A 24,566-nucleotide genomic window follows, 5' to 3' on the forward strand; every position below is an offset into this window, starting at 1 on the left:
ACCCAAGAAACACAAGAGGTGTTTGTTTTCATTTGTTCTATATAAAGACTAGGACAGTATTATTAGCCTGGACCTGATGAAATGTGGTGAGTCTTGAGTAGCTGCCTAAGGAGTGTGGGTTCCATCCTACCATAATGGAGAATTGCAAGTTCCTGAGCTCCACAGCGATGTAGAAAAAGCAGTCCTCAGTCCACAGCTGCCAGAGGGGGAGTTGGTAAAGTTCCAACCCTTCAATCAAGAAGGAGCTCAGCAAAAAGGGTTAAGTAGGGACTCTACAATCAGAAGACACTGAGTGTGCCGCTGCCAGCTCAAGGACTCTGGGCAAGCTATAGGACTTTTTAAAAGCTTCACTTTCAGGGTGCCTGGGTGGCTCAGTCAGCTAAGCGTCCAACTTCGGCTCAGGTCATGATCTTGTGGTTCATGGGTTCAAGCCCCGCATCGGACTCTGTGCTGACAGCTCAGAGCCTGGAGCCTGCTTCAGATTCTGTGTTGCCCTCTCTCTCTGCCCCTCGCCCACTTATGCATGTGTTCACTCTCTCTCTCTCTCTCTCAAAAATAAACATTAAAGATAAATATGTAAGTAAACATTTAAAAAATAAAATTAAAAAAATTAAAGCTTCACTTCCTTTATAAAACAAGGATGATAAAACAAAAACCTACCTAGCTGTAATATTACATAAAATAACACATACCACAATGCCTACCAAAGAAAAAACACTGCAGCCTGCCACCAATTCTCTGATATCAACTGGGTATCCTACAATTGCTACCTGGCATTAGTATCAAATCCCACAAGCTAAGGGGCAAGACACCCAACAAGACTGCTTTTGCAGCACACATCCCCCAAGCTATCAGAACTTCTAACTTGGCTACAAATTCAAGGGCTCCCATAACCCTCATTCAAGTGCAGTAATTTGCTATAATGATTCACAGAACTTGTTGAGAACACTGTACTTAACCAATTACAGCTTTATTATAAAGGATACATACAACTCAGCAACAGCCAAGTGGAAGACATGCATAGGGCCAGGTCTAGGGAAAGAGAATGGAGAGATTCAGAACTTCCACACACACCCCCCCCCCTTGGGGAAATTCAGGTGTCCCCCTTCTAGCACATCCATGTGTTCACCAGCCTGGAAACTCCAGTGTCCAGAGTTTATATAAAGGGGTTCGTTACACAGGCATGGTTGATTGAATCATAATTTATGTATGACTGAACTCAATCTCCAGTCCCTCTCCTCACCCCAGAGATCAAGGGGTAGTAAAGTTCTGACCCTCTAATTGAGAGCTGAGTCTTTCCCAGACCCTCCCTTGAAACTATCTAAGGGCCCATCCCCGAGTCATGTGATCACCATAAACTCAGGTAAGGTTAAAGGGGGCTCATTATGAATAACAAAAGATACTCCTACCCCTACTCAGAAAATTCCGAGGGTTATTGAAGCTCTACATCTGGATTCAGGGACAAGAACCAGACATTTCTTTATTATATCACATGCACATGAAGCTATTATTTTAGAAACCTAGTAGTAGGCTATCAAAATAACACAAGCATAAAGATGAGGAAGAAAAAAAAACTTCAAAAACTTTACAAAAGAATAGAAAAAAGGGGGTGGGGGGGCCAAACTGAATATAACAATTCAAGTCTGTATGACTAAATAGAAACAGACACATCCAGCAGGGAACTGAGGAAGGGACTGAGAATGAATTTAGTGTTAACCAAGTTGAGATTGAATCACAACCAGTGATTTCAAAAGGACCCAGGCAGATGAAGAACGTGCACCTAGAGACGGAGAAGGACACGGCAGACTCAGTTTTCAGACTTATCCACATAGAAGATTCCCTACCCGCCCCCCAAAGGAAGCCCTCACTACTTAAGAGAGGATACTTGCTCGTGGTGTCACATAACCATCTACTAGAGCCAAACAAAAGCAAGTTAGTTACTGCATTAAGCCTAAAAGGCAAGGGCTGACCTCTAGAACATACTCCATTTACTATTTTGGACTCTAAACAAAATGGTAATTCATTTTTAACATAAAGATTCAAAAAGAACCACATGACCTGGGAATGCAAGCTGGTGCAGCCACTCTGGAAAACTAAAAATAGAACTACCCTACAACCCAGCATTTGCACTCCTAGGCATTTATCCACAGGATACAGGGGTGGTGTTTCGAAGGGACACATGCACCCCCATGTTTATAGCAGCACTATCAACAATAGCTAAAGTATGGAAAGAGTCCAAATGTCCATCGATGGATGAATAAAGAAGGTGTAGCATGTGTATACATATATGTACATACACACACACACACACACACACACACACACACACACACACACACACACACACAATGGAGTATTACTCAGCAGTCAAAAAGAAGGAAATCTTGCCATTTGCAACTATGTGGATGGAATTGGAGGGTATCATGCTAAGTGAAATTAGAGAAAGACAAAAATCATATGACTTCACTCCTATGAGGACTTTAAGAGACAAAATAGATGAACATAAGGTAAGGGAAACAAAAATAATATACAAATAGGGAGGGGAATAAAACATAAGAGACTCATAAATATGGAGAACAAACTGAGGGTTACTGGAGGGATTGTGGGAGGGGGGATGGGCTAAATGGGTAAGGGGCACTAAGGAATCTAGTCCTGAAACCATTGTTTCAATTAGCACTATATGCTCATTTGGATGTAAATTAAAAATAAAATTATAGAAAGAAAGAAAGAAAGAAAGAAAGAAAGAAAGAAAGAAAGAAAGAACCACATGACCAAATACCAAACAGAAATGCTAGGTCTTGTTCTTTGACAGAAAAGGACCATTTTATTACCTATCAACAGGAAACTTACAATGCATCTAACAGAAGTGTTTATTTTTTCAAGGAAAAGTTATGGAACAACCACAGAACATTTCAACAACACAACATAAACAGAACAACCATAATCAATTCAGAAAATCTTCCTGTTCAGATACATGAAGCAGGATAAACGCTTCAAGCACAGACACCATTACACAGATTTTACTCAAAGCTTTTACAGTCCAGCTTTTAGAAAGTACATTCAATAACTAGGAACTACCATTTTAATGGCCCACACTTCAGAAGCATCACAACTTATTTTACCCCACAATGTACATATTATAGAGGTGGCTTTTAAACAACAGGCTTGAGCACTGGAAACTTGATCAAGGCGAAAGGGCCCACAGAGACCCCCTGGCTGAACACAGACATGCCCATCAAGCCACCCACTTCCAAATACTCATAGGCCATAACTATCCAAAGGACTGCTTACAACCAGACACAGTTACCAAAAAAGGGAAAATTCCCCATGTTCCCATACCTCCTCACCTTCCCCCTTTAAAAACAGCCCTCACCTCCTGCCTCATGGCAGACAGCCTCTCCTCTGTTGTCCTGCCTGCTGCTCCCTTGAGGTATATTCAATACGTTTCTATCCCTTTGTTCTGTCTTGGGCAAATCCTTTCACAGCCCGTGCCACTATCCCCCACCCAAACATCACCCCACATCTAGAGGCCCCCATGTGACTGGCATAGACACCACACATATCATCACCTCCTCTTGTTGCTAGCATCCCAGAACAAAGTCTCAACTCTGTCTTTCAGCCAGTGAGGGTGAGAAATGGAGGAAGAAAGGGAAAGCAGGGAGTGGGAACAGCATACTGGGCTAGTCAGATGGTTCCTGGTATCAAAAGGATACAATGGGCCCATGGGAACGACACATTCTAGTACTGACTGCGTTAATGAACAGGCTTATTGACTCAGGAATCTGAGAGACTGTGCTGGCTGCAGTGCTAAGTAAGGACGGGAATGCCAGAAGAGTGTGGTAAGAGCCCAGCGTGTCCCATGTTTCCAAACTCCAGACTGAAAGGGAGGCAGCACTGTTAAACCGGCCATGTCCTTGGAGTTTGGGTTTTTCCCAGATAGCAACACCTCTAGACAGAATATAGAGTGAGGGCAAAATCCAAGCCTAGATCCCAACCTCCAACGGGAATGGGGTAAGGGACAGCTCCCTGCCCCACACTCCACAACATCTGATGTATTCAAGTTCCAAAGACTGCTAGAGGAACTCGAAGATGTTCCAAAAGAAAGCAGGTATGACACACTATCCCCACTTCCTGGACTCTGGGTCTAAGGCCAAATTAAAAGGACGATTCTACTCTGCACACAGAAAATGTCTGCATCAGGCAGATGGTTGTTTTTGTTTATAGTAGTACTTAATTCCATTAGAGTATGTAAACCAATTATAACTATAGTTATCTACCTACATATAAACTCCTTGTTCGCGTGGGGGGCATCTTGCATCGTGGTTTATTTTCATTATCCTAAGCTAACAGTAGTGAGGATGCCCTTGGCTCAAACCACCCCCTAACTTGCTCCAAATACATAACCCACAGAAAGCCAAACTACTCCCCCAACCCACTGCTAATTTCTGACAGGCTTAAATTCTCTCAGCCTCTGAAGATCCCTTCTCAATCAATTCACCAATGCTACCTTACTCCCAACACCTGAACCCCCAAAGCCCCCAAAATTCCTGAAGTAAAACATTTGTAAATACTGAGGTTCGGAGGGAATAGTCAATGTAAGTAACAGATACCCTTGAGCCATCTCTCCAGTTCCTCCCTCTTCTCTCACCTCAACTCCTACTCCCCCCAAAAATCACCTTGGAAACCCCAAATGGTTACCCCTATATTAAGCAAAATTCAGCCCTTTCCGGTTCTACTTACTTGTGAACATTCCCAGTCCATCAAGGTGCTGAGCTCTAAATTTAGCCTTCCTTCTATCAAGATCTACCCTCCAAAATTTTTTAAGGCAAAAAGATAATATTTTTGTTACCTTGTTAAGCGACATTTCCAGCCCTAATGCTTCTTCCTAGTACAAAGGAAAGCAAAACAGGATCTCCATGACCAATGTTTACTGAATTAAATTACCAGGCCACTGTTGTAAGGAACTGCTCATCAGATCAGACTGTCCACTTCCCTTTCTCAGAGTAGCAAGGTCACATGCATGTTCAAAATGTCCTCACTTCCAAAAGCAACTGTTATCAGTTGCTTTGCTTCATTCTTTCCAATTATCACCAGTGAAATCTAGGACCTAACAATCAAGAAAAAAATCCCTTCATTTTTTGTTACAAATTAAGAATTTACGTCTCAGGAAAATAAAATCAGTTGTTCACAGTCTTCTAAATTTTTTTTAATGTTTATTTATTTTTGAGGGCGGGGAAGAGGGAGAGAGGGAGAGAGAGAGAGGGAAAATGAACATGAGCAGCGGAGGGGCAGACAGAGAGGGAGACACAGAATCCAAAGCAGGCTCCAGGCTCTGAGCTGTCAGCACAGAGCCCGACTTGGGGCTCACAAGCCGTGAGATCATGACCTGAGCTGAATCGAACACTCAACAGACTGAGCCTCCCAGGCGCCCCAATTGTCCACAGTCTTCTAATAACAAAACAGTTCTTCAGATGTAGGAGGTACTGTGAGAAGGGTGTGACATCTCTCTTAAGCCTCACAACCACCACAGCAGAAAAAGCACCGAGGCTACTCCCAGTGGTTAAACAGGTTAAAAAACAAAATCCCCTGCTCCGAATCACAAGGACAGGAAATGCTACCAAGGGATTCAAGCCCATCAGGCTAAATTCACAGTTCAAGCTGTTAATGGATTATTTAAACAAATAAAAAGATAACTTGGTGTCTTCCATGCAAATATAAAATGAATACCTGTCTATGATTTTACTTTACTCACTAATTATGGCCCAAATAAGATGTTCCATCTGGCTCAAAAGTGAATCCAAAAAGCACAAACATATAGGCAATCAGAAATGGTGAAACGAGGGACACCTGGGTGGCGACTGCAGTTCAGGTCATGATCTCGAAGTGTGTGGGTTTGAGATCCACAGCGGGCTCTGTGCTGACAGCTGAGAATCTGGGGCCTGCTTTGGATTCTGTGTCTCCCTCTCTCTCTGCCCCTCTCCTGCTTGCACTCTGTCTCTCTCTCTCTCTCTCTCTCTCTCTCAAAAAGAAATAAACATTTAAAAAAAAAATGGTGAAACGAATTTACTTAATAGATCCAAAACTTGGCCTCTTACAGAAGAGAGGAAAAGAGATAAATTGTATCTCCAAACAAAAAATTCATATGCATGTCTTAAGAACAAGAATAATTTGCGGCACCTCGATGGCTCAGTCAGTTGAGTGACTGACTCCTGGTTTCGGCTCAGGTCATGATCTCACAGTTCATGGGTTCGAGCCCCGAGTTAGGCTTCGTGCTGGCAGTTTGGACACTGCTTGGGATTCTCTCTCTTTCCCTCTCTCTCTGCCTCTCCCTTGATCGCTCACCCTCGCTCTCCTTCTCAAAATACATAAACAAACTTTAAAAAAAAAAAAAAAGAATTTGCATTGCTGTCAGTTACTGACAACTTACGAAGTTGTAAAATAAATGAAAAAAAAAAAAGCTGCAGACCCCAAAGGCTAAACCTACCAGAAAAGTGCTCCAGACATCACACGGTTTCCAACGAAGACCCCAGTAATCCTCTGGGTTACTGAAAGACTTTCACAGAATTTCCTTACATAGCTCTTAATCACTATGCACAATGCCTATTTCTCCTTTTAGAAAAGAATCCACAGCTTCAAGGTTTCCAACAACCTCTAGAAAAACGGAGTCCTCTCCAGAAAACTAATCTTCCACTAAGATAACATTTTCTCTGTCACATACTAAGCCAGAAATTTAGATTCACTATGAATTTATAAATGTATATATACATACACATGCACATGCACACACACACATACAAATACAGAAATAATCCACTAGATTGTCAAATTTCTTAAGAGATCTAGAACGAATGAAGGCATGGTTTTACTGAACAAAGACACAAGGAATTACTCTCTGGAGAAATAAAGACAGAATTAAACTATCACTTCCAAGTAAATGACCCAAAATTAACTTCTTCAGTGTCTTACTGGCCTATTTATGTATATTAATTTCTATCCTATGTTTTCTTCCATAAAAAAACAAAACAATCCCAGTCCAACTTCCACCTATGGTAAAGTCGATTAGATCTGCTGCCCCTACTGTTCCAGCTAATTGCAATTGAAAAACCCTGCACAAACAGAAGAAGACTCTGAAGGTGGAGAGAGAAAGGCACACCAGCTGGGAACCCGGGACCCATGGAACAACACAGTGGTGAATCTCCTGGGCTTTCCTTTTGGCTCATATACCATATGGACATGGAGTTGAAGAAGCCAGTTATCCAGAAACGCCAAAGGGGGTTAGGCAAAAAAAGTCTCTTCTCTTTCAAAGGACCAAGAAAAGAACAGCACAACAAACTTTTAGATAACAACCACTGCACTCCAGCCAAAAACCACAGACAAAACTGTGGCCCACGCCATCCACTACAGCATTGGCCAAGTAGGGAGCTAACCTTTCACTCTCACCAGGCTGTAACATTACACCTCAACATGACTCCTTCCCTTAGCCAATCCTTTACCCCTGCAGGGGTGATATCAAAGGCCAGACTTCCCTGCCAGGTAGGTTTAAGACTCCCTTCCCCAGCCACACAGTGTCTATGGAAACTATCTATAGAGCCTGGACTTTACTACCGTGACAGTTACAAGGCACTCCTTCCCATCCCCACGTGGGCAGTATGCGGCAAGGCCTAGTAGAGAGGCAAGACTTTCACCACCTCCATAGTGTGGGGTAGGAAAGCCACCCCTCCCAGCAAGGTCAGCGGAGGCCCATGGCAGGAAACAGTCAAGTTTGCAGAGTAGTATTCAGCGGAGGCCTAGAGGGGAACTGAAATACCCACCCCTGCCAGGCAGCAATGAGGAGCCCCACTCTGTGTGCAGGACAGACTACAACTCACCCAAAATGAAACAGGTAATTTGAAAAGCCCTGTAACCATTAGGAAAATTGAACTCATAATTAAAAACCACTGGAAAAAGAAATCTCCTGGCCCAGATTGTTTCATCAGAGAATTACACCAAATTTTTAAAAAGGAGTTAACACAATCACTTCCAGAAAATACAAGAATAGGGAGCACTTTCCAATCCCATTTATGAAGCTAGTATATTACTCCGATGCAAAAACCAGAGAAAAAATAGTACAAGAAAAATAAAACTACAGACCGATATATGAATAGAGGCACAAAAATACGTAACAATGCATTAGCAAATAAAATTCAGCAGTACATAAAAAGTTGAATTTAATCAGAGATGCGTGGTTAGTTCAATATTCAAGAATCGATCAGTGTAATCCACAATATTAACAAACTGAAAAAAAAATCCACATGACCACACTAATCTATACAGAAAAATTATCTGATAAAATTCAATGCCTGTTCATGAGATAAACTCTCAGAAAAAAACTGGAATAAAGGAGAATGTCCTCAACCGGGTAATGAGCATCTACAAAAACCCTCAGTAAACATTATTATACTTAATGATAGAAGACAAAATGCACAATCCCCATTACTGGGAATGAGGCAAGGATGTCCCCTCTCACCACTCTAGTTCACACTGTACTGGAAATACTAGTCAATGCAAGGAGACAGGAAAAGGAAATAAAAGCTACACAGAAAAGAAGTAAAACTGTCTTTATTTGCAGAGGACATGATAGTTTACACAGACAATCCCAAGAAATCTACTCCAAAAACCTCCCAGAATAAGTGAGTTCAACAAAGTTGTAGATACAAGACAAACATTTTTGTCTATTTTTTAATGTTCATTCCTTTATTTTTAGAAAGAGAGAGAGAGTGTGTGTGTGAGAGAGAATGCAGGTGCAAGCTGGTGAGGGACAGAGGGAGAAGGAGGGAGAGAACCCCAAGCAGGTTGCACACTGTCAACGCAGAGCCCAATGTGGGGCTCAAACACATGAACTGTGAAATCATGACCTGAGCCGAAGTCAAGAGTAGGACACTTAACCGACTGAGCCACCCAGGTGTCCCCAAGATAAACATTTTAAAAAGCAACTGCATTTCAAGTGAAAAGGCAACCTACATGAGAAAATTTTTGTAACTTATATATGATAAGGGGTTTTGTATCTAGAATATATAAAGAACTAGTATCACTCAGTAATAAGAAAGCAAATAACCCAATTTCTTAAATGGGCAAGGGGCACCTGGGTGGCTCTGTCGGTTGAGCCTCTGACTTCATTCAGCTCAGGTCATGATCTCACTGTGTGTAAGTTAAAGCCCCACATGGGTCTCGCTGCTGACAGCACATAGTCTGCTTCGCATCCTCTGTTCCCCCTCTCTGCCCATCCCCCACACACGCTTTCTCTCTCAAAAATAAACATTAAAAAAAAATTTTTTAACGGGCAAAGGATCGGAATAGACATTTTTCCAAAGAAAACATACAAACGACTAATAAGCACATGCAAAGATGTTGGACATCATTTGCCATCAGGGAAATGCAAATCAAAACACCTCACACCTCCTGGGATGTTATAATGTAACTTCTCTATAATGTCCCTATAATCAAAAAAACAGGTAATAATAAGTGTGGGTGTGGATGTAGAGAAATGGGAACACTCACACACTGCCGAGGGATTGTAAAATGGTACAGCCTGGAGAACAGTCTGGCAGTTCCTCCAAAATTTAAATATATGTTTACCAGACGGCCCAGAAATTCAAGTTCTAGGTGAACACCAAAGAACAACTGAAACATACATGTACCCAAAAACTTGTACTTGAGTGTTCAAGGCATCATTATTCATAATAGCCAAGAAGTGTTCATCAACTGATCAACGGATAAATAAAATGTGTCCTATCCATGCCTTGGAACAGCTCATTATTCAGCCATAAGGAATGATGCACCGACACATGCTACAGCATGGACAAACCTTGAAAACATTTGGGTGAAAGAAGCCAATCACAAAAGACCACATATTCTATGACTCCACTTACGTGAAATGTCCAGAATAGACAAATACACCAAGACAGAAAGCAGATTAGAACGTGCTTCTAAGGGGAAAGGTTGGGGGTTAGGGAAGTGTCACTTCTCATGAACAGAGGGCTTCTTTTTGAGGTGATGAAAATGTATTAAAATTAATTGTGGTAATGGTCGTACAACTCAGTGAATATATTAAAAATCACTACCAAATCCACAGCTGAGTTCTTTGCAGAAACTGACAAGCTGATTCTAAATCATATGGATTTGTTGGGGAACCAGAATAGACAACACAAACTTGAAAAAGAAGAACAAAGTGAGAACTCATACTTCCTGATTTCAAAACTTACCACAAAGCAACCGTAATTAAGACAGTGTGGCACTAGCATAAGGACAGACATAGACAATGGGATGGAGAGTTCAGAGACAAACCCATTTGTCTATAAAACCACAATATGACCCTGCGACTGCATTCCTGGGCATTTATCCCAGTGAAATGAAAACTTAAGTCCACACAAAAACCTGTATGTGAACGTTCATAACAGCTTTATGTATAACAGCCAAAAACTAGAACTAACCCAAAATACCCTTCAATGGATACATCCACACCAAATGCTAATGATCTTAAGGAATACCAAGCAAGAAAAAAGAACAAACCATTGATACAGGCAACAACATAGATGAACCTCCACGGAATTATGTTACGTAGAAAAAGACAATCCCCAAATGTTACACACTGTATAATTCCACTTATATAATATTCTTGCAATAGCAGAAATTACAGAAAGGAAGAACATATTAGTGGTTGCCAGAGAAGAGGGTGTGTGGCTATCCAAGTACCACATAAGGAATCCATATGGTGAAACTATTCTGTGTCTTGGCTGTATCAATGTCAATATTCTGGTTGCAATATTGTACTACAATTTTGCAAGATGTTACCTTGGGGAAAACGTACATGGGTTCCTTTTGTATTACTTCTTGCAACTGAAAGTAACTCTATAATTATCCCAAAATAAAAACTTAAAAGAAAGGCAGAGGAAGATCTGACCACATACAGAAGAAGAAAAGGCAATGTGACCACAGATGCAGGGAATAGAGTGATGTGGCCACAAACCAAGAAATGAAGGCAGTCACCAGAAACTAGAAGAGGCAAGGAACATATTTTCCCCTAGAGCCTCTGGAGGTGGCACAGTCCTCCCACACTTTGACATCAGCCAGTGAGTCTGATCTTGGACTTCTGGCCTCTAGAACTGTGAAAAAAAAAATTTTTTTTGATGTACTAAGCCACCAAGTTTGTGGTATTTATTACAGCAACCACAAGAAACTAATATAAATACCCATCTCCTAGAAACATTATAAACAACGAACAAATATGTATGGAAAATGCCCTGACGAAGTCAGAAGCACAACTGCAAAAGAGAAAAACATACACAATGTTAGAGGGCTTAATTCAAAATAAGAATACTCATGCCCCTAGTTTTTGAGAGTTAAATAAATCTGAGATAAAAAGAGAAATAAAAATAGCTTTGGGAATAATTATGTCCCATGTAGCCTGAGTTCCCTGAAGATTAGCCCACTCAATACACAAGAACTATTTATAACAGTGGCTCTAGCAATGATTCAGTCTTGATTAACTCTGACTTCTAAGGTATTTCTTCTCAGAAGGCAAGAGAAGGTAAATTGGGCTGGTTTCACTCCAACCCTAAATAAACTCAGCAAAACAAGGTTACTCTAGCACCCCCAGACTACTCTACATTACTTCAATCCTGCTTCTACACTTCTCTTCCGTTGTTACAGAGGACAAAGCAAATATAGTTCTTCTTTTAATTTAATCAATTGGTCTTAATTAACAGCCATGCAGAAAGTACAACTTAAGTTTCTATTTGTAGTTATTCACATTAACAAGTATGTCAGTCCAGTAATTCACAAATTCTCCAGTTTGAATACTACATCATAAAATACCATTATGTACACACAGAAATAAAAACCCAGTAGTGTATGTTTACTGAATTTCACAATGATATAAAGGCACATGCAAGAGTATTAAGAGTGCCAGGGCACTCGGGTGGCTCAGTCACTTAAGCATCTGAATCTTTATTTCAGTTCAGGTCATGGTCTCACGTTCATGGATTTGAGCCCCACATTGGGCTCTGGCAGTGTGGAGCCTGCTTGGGAGTCCCTCTCTCCCCCTCTCTCTGCCCCTCCTGCATGCTTCCTCTCACTCACTCACATGCTCTCTCTCTCTCTCCCCCTAAAATAAAAAAACTTTAAAATATATTTTTATATATTATATATATGTTAATGTGTAAGTTTATAAATTTTTATATATATGATATATATATATAAAGAGTGCCAAAATAATCACAACACATGAAAGGGGAAAAGGGCAAAAGGATGTCTCATTTAAAAATCCACATTATAGGGGCGCCTGGGTGGCACAGTCGGTTAAGCGTCCGACTTCAGCCAGGTCACGATCTCGCGGTCCGTGAGTTCGAGCCTGTGAGTTCGAGCCCCGTGTCGGGCTCTGGGCTGATGGGTCGGACCCTGGAGCCTGTTTCCGATTCTGTGTCTCCCTCTCTCTCTGCCCCTCCCCCGTTCATGCTCTGTCTCTCTCTGTCCCAAAAATAAATAAACGTTGAAAAAAAAAAAATTTTTTTTTTTAATTAAAAAAATAAAAATCCACATTATAGGGGCACCTGGGTGACCAGGTTGGTTAACTGTCCAACTTTGGCTCAGGTCATGATCTCATGGTTCGTGGGTTTGAGCCCTGCATCGGGCTCTCCACTGACAGCTGGGAGCCTGGAGCCTGCTTCCAATTCTGTGTCTCCCTCTCTCTCTGCCCCTCCCCCATTTGTGCTCTGTGTGTCTCTCTCAAAAATAAACACTTAAAATAATATATTAAAACTCCCACATTACAGAGAGAATCACCCTATGCAGCTAGTCAATTGTGTTTGCAAGGATATACAGGAACTTTGAGCATAACTTGTAATACAAAGCATACTCTTATTCAAATCATAATCTCTTACACTTAAAGCCACATAAGTATATTTACATAAAGTATATTTTCAATTTAAACTGGATTAAAACAGGCAAAACAGCAGACTCTGGAACTAGACTGCCTAGGTTCAAACCCATGTCATTTAACCTTTCTGGGCCTCAGTTGCCTCAACGGTAAAATGAAGACTATAATAGTATTTACAGGGGACACTGTGAGAATTAGAGGAATTACAAACTTAACAGCATTTTAGGACTGAACCCAATATGTAGTAAGCACTCAATATTAGCTTTTACGATTATTATTAATGGCTACTAAAAGAGAGTGTCACCAAGACTGCCTATGGACCTCATGTTTTACAGCTGCCATGCTTACCTTTCATCACAGAAAACCCACAGGTGACAAGAAGTGACAAAAATCTCAGTGATCTCTGTATAGAAGGCACTGATTTATCCCCGCCCTCTAGACAGTAAATGCAAGGACAGGAATTGTGTCTTATTCAACTGTGTCCCCATCACCAAGTTCATGGTTAAGTGTCCAAAAATATTCCAGTTAAGTAAATAAACATTACCGTGTTCAAGCCACTCCACTTACCATCATTTTCCTCTGTAAGCCCACAGAGGCAGATTTTTATTTAAAGGCTATGCAATAAAAACACAATTCTAAGAAAGTGCTTGTATTACAACAACAGGACAGCAGAAATAATGAGAGCCAAGACAAAGCTGCCTTCCCCAAGATACCAGAACATTCCTGTGGGGAAAGAGTTACTATCTGAGCTAAAAACAATCCCCTTCTCTCCACACAAAGAAGGCTGTGAATGGCTGCAGTGCTCACTTCTCCTCCTCCTGGTTCTCTTATTCCTAACTTCCGTCATTTGCTTTGTGACACCTGTCCATACCAGGTCACCAGCTCCACGAGTTCTCCCAAGGGGATTAACTATACACTTATTTTAAAGCATAAAATGGGGGCGCCTGGGTGGCGCAGTCAGTTAAGCGTCCGACTTCAGCCAGGTCACGATCTCACGGTTCGTGAGTTCGAGCCCCGCGTCGGGCTCTGGGCTGATGGCTCAGAGGCTGGAGCCTGTTTCCGATTCTGTGTCTCCCTCTCTCTCTGCTCCTCCCCCGTTCATGCTCTGTCTCTCTCTGTCCCAAAAATAAATAAAAAACGTTGAAAAAAAAAATTAAAAAAAAAAAAAAAAAAAGCATAAAATTGAGGTGAGCTCTTATGTGACATGGAAAACTAGGGGTAGCTTAAGTCTTCCCTTTATTGTCCCCAGAGCAGCAACCTACTTCCAGTGAGGAAGTTAACGATTTCAGTTTTCAGAAACCTCAACTGTGAAAGTCTGCTGATAAAAGTGGCTAATCACCCCTGGTCAGCTTTCATTGACGGTGCCCCTCAGACATGCCTTCCATCTGCCTCTGGGGTTATCACAGTAGGATCCCCGTGTCCCCACTGCCAGACAGAGAGGACCAGGTAAAGACGTGATGGCTGAAAGTTCACAAAGGCCTTTTTCGAACTTTCCCTCACTGCTACTGGGAACTCACCACAGGCTTTTCTCAGCTCCATTACTTTATCCAAAACCTTGCAGCCAAAGCGGATCACAGGAGTCCTCCTTATCCAAGAGCAATTAGCATAGAATGGAAAAAGCCACACAGTGATTTCTCTTAAACAGAGACATTTCACAATGATGAAAAAGAGAAACTGGATTAGAATTTTCACCTTCAAAAATGAAACGAAATACAAATCAACTTATTTGCATAATGTATCTTATATTAACCAAAATTTAGGTTACACTCACAACTATGCACTAATTCTCAGGACAAGGAATTAATAAGGGATTGGGACATAATCTTGTGGCTAAACTGTAAAACGGCATGATATGACAATCTTGATTTCACATTTGCTTTTGCAAGACAATTATCACAAAAGAAAAATTCTAGATTTCATCATTTATTCCCCTGAAGCCTCTCATGCTCCTTTTAAATTCTTACAAAGCATCTCTCTTGTCATCATTCCTGCTGGTTTTCCTCATCAAGTTAATTAGCCTAACATGGCCAATTCTCACTAGCATCTCTTTAAAGGATAACAGAAAGTGCACAAATCTTAGGTGTGCAACTTGAGTTTTTACATATACATACACCCATATAACTACTGCCCAACTCAACATACACAACATTTCCAATACCCCAAAAGGTTGCCGGAGGAACCACCGCTTCCACTTCTAGGACGGGGAAATAGCTGAACCTGTTTTGGGACTTCACTTAAATGAATCATATGGTATACAATCCTTTGTCTGGCTCCTTATGTCTACGAAATCCATTCATGTGGACGCGTGTATCAGCAGTTCATTCTTTAACTGCTTTTATAATGTTTCCTTTTATAAATATACCACAGTTGACTTGTCCATTCTACTGCTAATGTACGTTGGGTTTTACCTAATTTTTAGCAGCCACAAATAAAGGTTCTACAAACATCCTTTCACTTTTGTCTTGTTTTGTTTTTGTAGACATATAAATCCGTTCCTCTTGGATTCCAGCCATTCTAGAAGGTGTGCAGTAGCTCACTGCTTTAATTTCCATTTCTCTATTGACTAATAATGTTGAGCACCTCTTTTTTTTAATGTTTTGTTTATTTTTTGAGAGCAAGAGAGTGTGAATGGGTTAGGGGCAGAGAGAGAGGCGGACAGAGGATCCAAAACGGGCTCAGTGCGGACAGGCTGACAGCAGCCCAATGCAGGGCTTGAACTCACCAACGGTGAGATCGTGACCTAAGCCGAAGTCAGATGCTCAACCTGACTGAGCTACCCAGGCGCCCCTTGAGCTCCTCTGAAGGTATGTATACAGACCTTCAGAAATCCTCTAGTAGAGGGGTGCCTGGGTGGCGCAGTCGGTTAAGCGTCCGACTTCAGCCAGGTCACGATCTCACGGTCCGTGAGTTCGAGCCCCGCGTCGGGCTCTGGGCTGATGGCTCAGAGCCTGGAGCCTGTTTCCGATTCTGTGTCTCCCTCTCTCTCTGCCCCTCCCCCGTTCATGCTCTGTCTCTCTCTGTCCCAAAAATAAATAAACGTTGAAAAAAAAAAAATCCTCTAGTAGAAAGAGCCTGTTCAAAATTTCTGTATATTTTTTAATTGACTTTTTCTTATTAATTGTATACACACACACACACACATATTTTGGGTAGGAGTCCTTGGTCAGATATATGAATTGCAAATTTCTTCTTCCAGTCTGTACTTTGCCCCTAATTTTTTTTTTTTTAATGTTTATTTATGTTTGAGGGAGAGGGAGGGAGAGAGAGCAGGGGAAGGGCAGGGGCAGGAGGACAGAGGATCTGAATTGGGCTCTGCACTGACAGCAGGGAGACGGATGTAGGGCTCCGTCTCACAAACCATGAGATCATGACCTGGGCTGAAGTCAGACACTCAACAGGCTGAGCCACCCCGGCACTCCTGCCCTTCATTCTCTTAGTGGTGTAGAAGGAGAGAAGTTCTCATTTTAATTTAGTCTGAAGTCCAATTTATCAATCACTGTTACAGTCATTGCTTTCACAGTCCTTTCTAAGAATTTTACTCTAGTATTGCTAGAGTACTAGTTCTCTGACTTGTGCTTCTGGTCTGAACAGTTCTCAACCTTGCTCTGAATGCATGAAATCCTGCATCTCTGCAGGGTTTCCAACTTCACCTTGCAATCAATTTGGAACGCACTGTTCGATGCTAGACAACTCTAGGGTTATGAATGTTTGCATGGAGATCACTTTTACAACTAGAGAATTCATTTGTGATTACTTCCATATTATAATGGCCTTCTGCACAAATATATTAAAAATCTAATGTGGGGCGCCCTGGGTGGCTCAGTCGGTTAAGCATCCGACTCGGCTCGGGTCATGATCTCACGGTTCGTGAGTTCGAGCTCCACGTCGGGCTCTGTGCTGACAGCTCAGGGCCTGGAGCCTGCTTCGGATTCTGTGTCTCCCTCTCTCTCTCTGCCCCTCCCCCCGCTCGCAATCTCTCTCTCTCTCTCTCTCTCTCTCTCTCCCTCTCCCTCTCTCTCAAAAACAAATAAAACATAAAATTTTTAAAATCTAATGTAAAAATAAATGAAAAAATGTTATTCTAACAGTTTACCCCCAACACACTTACGAGGATTCTTCCCACTCCTTTTTCATGGCTTTGCTCCAGTGGATCCACCTTCACACTAGACCCTGCAGACTTTTATGACATGTAAGTTTTCTGTAGTCTATGAAACCAGAAGCCTAGAGGAAGTTATATGCCTGGTTCTGTTAAACTTTATTGACCCAACGACATCAAAGGGTTTACAATTCTCCTAAAACCCAGTAACAAAGAACTTTCTGCTCTACCCTTCACTAAATTAACAACGTCTCCAATCTGCAACCATATTGTTACCAAAACAACCAACACCTGTTTACTTGGTTATCAAGGGTTCCCTTCTCCCACCCCATTATTCTTCACACCCAGTCAATCTTCCATTCCACCTTCAAAATGTGGTGGCAGACTCTGACCTCTGGTCTGCCAGTAAATGCCCTGCTTCTCTCCCTCACCACCTCTTGCTTGGAGTATGGAAACTGTCCTTAACTGGTCTCCTTACATTCTGAGTATCGCCCTGTCACCAAAATCATCTCTCCAGAACATAAACTTGATCATATTACTTACTTGACTAAGATTGTTTTACAGGCCCCACTGGGCACAGGATAAACCTACTCTCTCAGATGAGAATTCACAATCATTGCTGGGTTCTCTCTCAGCAACTTCTGCAAAACTCTGGTCTGACCCCTGGACACCAATGCACTCTCACTTGTCCTGACTCTCCACTGTTAACTCCTTTGGCTAGAAAACCTATCTCCTTTATCCTGCAGTCACTTCTCTTCATATCTTAGCCACGGCCACCCCCAACAAAAGCAACTTGTATGTGTTTCCACAGCTCTCTGTATCCACCACAACTATATGAGTCCCTCTCCCACTGCATTAATTATTTATCTTATTCACTGGTCTACAAACTTTTGGACCTGAAATTTCTCCCTGTACTCCATTATGATAAGGTCAGGAATTAATCTTTACATGCCAAAGACTTGGCAGGGCAATTCCATAAAGGCTCAAAGAAAGAATGAATGTCCAAGCTACTTTTACTCCATATCCTTTTTTTCCTATAGAGACTAGAACACTTAATGCAAATACGTCAAAGCAATGAACCAACCTAACGTAAGCTTTCGTTCAAAAGTCACCCAGCAAATTATTCTTTTGGAGTTTAATAAAAACCAAATCTTCCTTAATTATTGATTTTTGCTTCCTGTTAGAAATTAGTCAACTCTTTGTTTTAAAATAATTTTTAAAATAAAGGGCACCAAAAGTAAGATGACTATACCACTTAACCAAAGTAACTGTAGTCATCACCATATAAATCACTGTTGGATGCTAACGGAATGAAACACAATTATTATTTATAAAATATAACCAAAACAATCACAAACAAAATTACTTCATTGAAAAACGTGTTCCTATATATCTCCTTAACGCGTAACAAATCTGTATGATACCGGAAGACCATATGGCGGTTAAGAACAGAGTTGTTCCATTCGGTGCCTCAGTTTCCTCATTGGTATAACAAGATGAGAAAGTACTTCACAAAATTGCTAGGTAACTGAGTCAGCACAAATAAGGTTCTTGGCAGAGTAACCGCATAGTAATAAATGTCAACTGCTATCATTGAATACTTTTAACTTTCTTAACCCCTTTCGTATATACATTGCCTTGTTTTGTTTTGTTTTCTTCACAATACAATGAGCTTGTTTGGACAAGAAATGCTTTGCCCGGTCCAGAGAGGAGACACTGACAAAGAGGTTATATGATTTCCCTAATGTATTTTAATTGGCAGAGTAGGAACTGGAAACCACACCTACCCCAGCCCCCGGCCAAACTGACCAAATCTCCAGGTAGCACTTTGGAAGAAAAAGTCTTTTAGGTTTTCCCCACCGTTTCCTCTTGGCGGTCAGCAACAGGCAGATGGGAGCAGATGAACTAACCCATTAGCTCAAATTAAAACGTAGGAGAAGCCTCACTTTCACAGTACCTGACACACAAGTGGGCACTAAAAGACAAGAACTACTGGGGCTGAAACACAAAGTGCTACCGTGTTTCTCAATGACAGAACAAGGCAAAATCAAGCCTGCTATCGAAAAGAAAAGCCACTTGATAATTACGCTCATCTATCACATCAAAGTAAAACGTGGCAAGAGAAACTTTTTTAAAAAAAGAAAAAAACCTTTAAAAGTCGGACAATTTCCTTTTATTCTCAAAAATCAACAGTTGCAAAAAGGACTTTCATTAGGACACTTTTTGAAAACTCAACTAATTATATTCCATGACATGTCTTTGCCCAAGTAAGCGACTGACGTGTATAGACAGTATTTCATCTCTGAAAGCCCTTCACCATACTTGTTACTTCCCTGGGCTTAAACTGAATCCCAATACTCAGCCGCGTATACAGCCACGTGCATATGGAATACAGTTAATGAGCTTCAAAGGCAGATGCAATATTCCGAGGAACCCAACTGAAGCAGGTAAGTACAAAGGAACCAAAAGGTCCCTGAGGCATCTCGAGTGCCCTACCAGTATTTCTTCTCTTCAAGGAGCAGGTAGAAGTTAAAAACGCCTCAAGGATCAGGCTTGACAGCAGCTCCTGGCTGGGGCCTACCTTTCCTTTCGTGGCACCGCCACTCGGGCACCTATGGGCAGGCATCTGGCGCCTGAAGGATATACACAGATCAGGGCTGGCACGTGGTGGCCACTTGGGACGTTTTGCACAGTGGCCGAAACAGGAGTATGTCCGGGACGAGGCAGCTCCCAGACCCGCTCACATCTGGAACAGGAAGGTCTGGACGCTAATCTGGGCCGTCCAACGGGACACCTGGCCCTCCTCGCCCCGCAGCCGCCTCGCCCTCGCCTAGCCGGCCCGCGCGGTCCCAAAGCCCCCCGACGTGTCTCCAGGCTCCTGGAGTAGCTTCCCCGCGCCTCCTCTCACCTGAGCCCGCGACGCCGCCACCTGCGTCAGGACCCCAGTTCCTGGCCAAGTGACCGTTACCTGGGCCGCAGCCCGGGGAGAACCTCGGCTCCAGGGGAAGAGCCCGTGAGACTGCTCCCCCTCCGCCAACTCGGGAATCCCCCGGCCGCCGCCGCCATTTTACCGGCGCGCAACCCCCACCTGATAATTCCAGCTTCCCACCTGTGACCGGCAGAGGACGTCGAGCGTCGCCTTGGGGGACGCGTGGGCGACCTGGAGAATCCGTGGGGGTCACAACCTCCGAACAGAACCCGCCGCTAATTCATCCCGGAGCGGGGAGGCGTCCGGCCCGTCGCCCTAGTAATGCGTCCCGGAAGGCTCCATCCTGATTGGCTGCGAGCTCCATGACGAGACGGCGTCCCCGGCTGCGTGGGAAGCCCGGGTTCCCAGCGCCCCGCCCCTGCTCCCCTGCGGGGGCCACCCCGGGCGTCCGTAGTCGAGGGCTCCCTTAAAGGGGCCGCGCTCTCTTCCTCTTCTGGCCCTCCCGAAGAGGGGGGCGGTGTAAGGGCGAGGAACAATAGCAATAGGAAACCACGGAGGGCATTGTCCCAGGGAACCTCATCGTCCAGCCAACCCCTAGTTTCAGACTGGAAAACAGAAATCTGGGGAATTGAATTTACAAGCCTACTTTACTAGCTCGAGGTCCCGGGGCAAATCAGTGGTAGAACCAGTTCTAGAACTCCGGTTCCTGATGCGCAGAGCCAAGTTCTCCCTAGCAGGCGCAGCATTTCCCCCTTCCTAGAGAAACTTCTCCTCCGAACGCCCACAGCCGTTACTAACCCTCGTAAAAGGTGCTCGTCGCTTTGCACTGTGGTGTATCCGCCCCCTGACCTACAGGATTCTAAAGATCCATAATGGTGGGACTGTGGTTAAACCCCTTCATTTCCCACACTACGCTTTCCTCCTGCTGGCCTTCAACAAAGACAGAGTAAAAAATCTTAAAAAATAAGAAATATAGCCACGCATCACACACAGCCATTCAGCAGTCATTCACGTATGTTTATGTATTTGTTTATTCAACACATCACGGGAGGGGGGGGGGATGAATTGTCTAAGTACAAGGTTCATGTCCTCACAAAATTTATAGCGTAATAATAATGGACATATAGGTTTGGGAGGCAGAGCTTCAATACAGCAAAATTATCCCTCAATTTCTTTGTGAATCAAAAGTTCCTGAGCTTCTTTCCTAAATCGGCCTCACAGCCTCTCTAATTTTGTTCAGAAATACGGAAGTATTTAAGATGTGCTAAAATTGTAATAGAAAACGACCAGAAACAGCAGAGGTAAACACCAATACAAAAGCTGACTCTGCCAATGATCTCTATAACCTCAGGCCTCATTTTTAGCTTTAAAATTAGATTGCTAGAATAAAAGATCTCCATTTTTCACGCAACTCTTACAAGTTTTTAAGTTTCTTGATGTCAGAGACCAGGGGAAAAACCCTGAAGGCACTCCTGGGTTTTGAAAGCAGGGACTATGCAAATAGTTTATCTTTGCATCTCTGTAACTGCTAGAACTGAGGAAGAGAACTCTGTGTATTTGAATACAACAGATGTTAAATAAAGATTAACTGACTTGAGTGAATCACCCTGGTGTCTTCTCTATTTCACCTTCTAGCCTTTGGCCTTTCTTGAGGGTGAAGGTGGGACCTAAAGGAAAGGACTGAAACTGGAATCTTGAGGGTATTCGCTCTTTTTTTACCCAAAATACTCCCAACACCCACCACATTTGTGAGTTTCCTACACCAGGCAACTCTCCAATTCTCTCTGGACACAACTGGGTATCCTCCACTGTAACTCAATTCACTACTAACTACTCAGAGTTAGCACAGACCCCACAGGTTAAGGGGTCAGTCGTACAAGGCTGCCCCCCACTTCAGACACCAATCAAAAGTTGGGGCCTCTGGTACCTCTGACCATCCAGCTATAAACTAGGAATTCCCACAACCCCGGTGCTCTGGTTCTAATTTGCTAGAACAGCTCGCAGTACTTGCATTTACCGTTTATTGTCAAGGATACAAACTCAGGAACAGCCAAATGGAAGAGATGCACAGGACAAAGTATGGGTGGGTTGGAGGGGACACGAAGCTTCCATGCTCCTCTAAGCATGCCAGCCTCCCAGCACCTCAGTGTGGGTACCAACCCAGAAACTTTCAGAACCCCATTAGTTAGGGTTTCTTAGTGGAGATTTCATTACATAGATGTGTTTGATTAAGTCATTGGTCATTGCTGATTAGCTCAACCTCCAGCCCCTCTCCCCCTCCCTGAAGGTAGGTCAATTAGCTTGAAAGTTCCTCCATTGGTTCTCCTGGCAACCAGCCCCCATCCTCCAAGGGTCAATCATTGGCATAAACTCATGTAGAAAGGAGCTTGTTATGAATGACAAAAGACCATCCTATCCCCAATCACTCAACAAAATACTATGGTATTAGAAACTCTGTGCTAGGAATGGGCACAAAGACCAACTATATATTTATTATAGCACAGTATTACAGAAGGTACAAGGAAAAAGACTTGAAGGAGAAATACAAGAAGTATGGCATTCAAGCACCCTGGCTCAGTCCCACTATGGACACTACAAGACTTGAGCCCAAACCATCTGTTTGTAATCTCGGAAAATTTGTGCTACTGTCATCCAGGAAATTAGGGCCCCGCCCCCTCCAATAAGTGAACTCCAACAGTGTACAAGTGACCTTCTGGACATTTCCTGTGGTGTTTATCTGCTGGAACTTTCCACACTGACCACTCTTGTACTGTGTGCTAAACTCACTGCTTAAACTTCATGAACTTATAATATAGTTGGGCATCTCTGATCATAAACTTTACCAGTCAGGTAAATACCAAGGAAGAAAAGAGTTCAAACTGTATAGAAGACACTTTTGTCCTACTTCAGGCTATCACCCCAGTAATAACTTATTGACTCTTGGTAAAGAAGGTCCTTTGCACTAGGAATGAGGTCCACTAGGCTAAAACCATTCTTGAACCCCAGGCCCTGATGGAATTACAGTTCTCTTAGATTCTCCCCATAGAATTTTCCTAAAATGAATCCCATCACCAATCTTGCCCTAGTAAAAGAAGATGTAAATAGTACAAAGAAAGCTCAAATGCCAGCTTCTTCCACTTACTAGTTATGTGGCCTTAGGTCACACAATCTCTCTGACACTCAAGTGCCTTTATCTGTAAAATAGGGAGAATAATCTTTCCTTTTTGAGTTGTTGTAAAGGAAAGAGAGAACTCATCTGATAGCAAGCTCTTGTCTTGTACCTCACTAAGTGTGGTTCCTCCAGTGCAGTGTTAAAGCCATCCATGGGGTTGGAAGCCAAACAAATCTTATAAATCCCATTTCTGACACTTGGTACACTGATAATTTGGTTAAGTCACTTAATTTCCTTGGGCCTGTTTCTTATCTGATAAACCTGGTTATTAGTGCCTATGTCATAGGATTGTTGAGCATATTCAAAGGAATAGCAACAACTACCTGCCATTTATTGAGTACTCTCAGTGTGCCAAGTGTGCCAGTGTGCCAAGTAGCATGTCAGCCCTTTTGATGAATGGGGTAGGATGAAACTCAGGATGGTTAAGCACCTTGCCCACGGGATCACGGTGGGTTGGGGGCAGAGTAAAGGATTTGAGTGTGTGTCTCTCTGACATTGATGCCCTTACTCCTAACCCTTCTGCCCAGCTATACTGAATTTCTTTGGGGATAATTAGCATATGATCCAAAGGTCCTCACAATTCATGCTGACCCCCTTAGGTCTTCACCCCAGTCTTTCAAGCTTGCTCCTTCTAGGCCACTTACCAGCCAGCTAAGCCATTTGCCACTGCCTTTGTCCATGTATATCCTCCTCTTGAGCTAATTCTCTCCCACACAAAATAAATGACTACACACACTGGCCTCAACTATGCCCATTGGGAAGACTACTCTCACCCTGAGTAGGTCTGCAGTGAAGTAGCAGTCCATTTTCCTCTTGCATCCACAGATCAAGCCTATCAACTTCATCACACTCAGGTTTTTCCTTCTCTACCATCTGGTTTAGGGAACTTCCATAGATTAAGGAAGAGGCATTGGTGCAACCGTAGTAGGAGAAATGGAGATCCAGGCCATCTCTTCATGCAGCTACTGTGTGTCTGCTGGGCCTGCTCAAATTCAATTTTGGATGTACCACTTCCATTTTAAAAGATTGCTGCTAGACCCACACTCAAGAGCTGGTAGATCTGATGGATCTCTTATTGCCCAGTTCATGATGGACAGTTTGAGTTGCATAATCACTTGCCCTGTGGTCAAATGCTCAGATTCCATCAGGGCTCAGCAGCATTCCAGGAGATGCTTTCTAAATGTGCATGGCTCTCTCCTGCAGGTGGCATGGCCATGCCCCAGAACCCTAGGGGGCTGCACCATGATTCTCGTTTGGGGACTTGCCAGGGGCCCTGCATGGTCTTACCTCCACAACAGATACCTCTGGTTTCATGAGATGTGTCAGGTGGTATGACACAAGTGACAGGGCTGCTTACACCATGCATGGGCTAGACATTCTGCTGAGTCTTTTCTTGATCTGAGCCATACCTTCCACAATCTGAAGAGTTCCACCAAGTGTCATGCTTCTTTCTCAG

General features: G+C 42.9%; 1 protein-coding gene across 5 annotated transcripts in view; it reads right to left on the minus strand.

The window, feature by feature from the left end:
• LCLAT1 (lysocardiolipin acyltransferase 1) overlaps nucleotides 1-20,273 on the minus strand; it is a 185,335-nt gene extending 165,062 nt beyond the window's left edge. The window contains exon 1 of one of the 5 annotated variants that reach the window (XM_047852954.1): nucleotides 20,119-20,273. The gene's annotated coding sequence lies outside the window, so the exon portion shown is untranslated. Of the gene's footprint in view, nucleotides 1-4,849; nucleotides 4,868-14,430; nucleotides 14,449-19,917; nucleotides 19,997-20,097 lie in introns of those variants that run through there. The other 4 variants (XM_047852955.1, XM_047852959.1, XM_047852960.1 and 1 more) reach the window with 4 other exon arrangements.
• Between the last annotated feature and the right edge of the window lie 4,293 nt (nucleotides 20,274-24,566).

Source organism: Prionailurus viverrinus, chromosome A3 (assembly GCF_022837055.1).
Source record: "Prionailurus viverrinus isolate Anna chromosome A3, UM_Priviv_1.0, whole genome shotgun sequence".
NCBI classification, from domain to species: domain Eukaryota; kingdom Metazoa; phylum Chordata; class Mammalia; order Carnivora; family Felidae; genus Prionailurus; species Prionailurus viverrinus.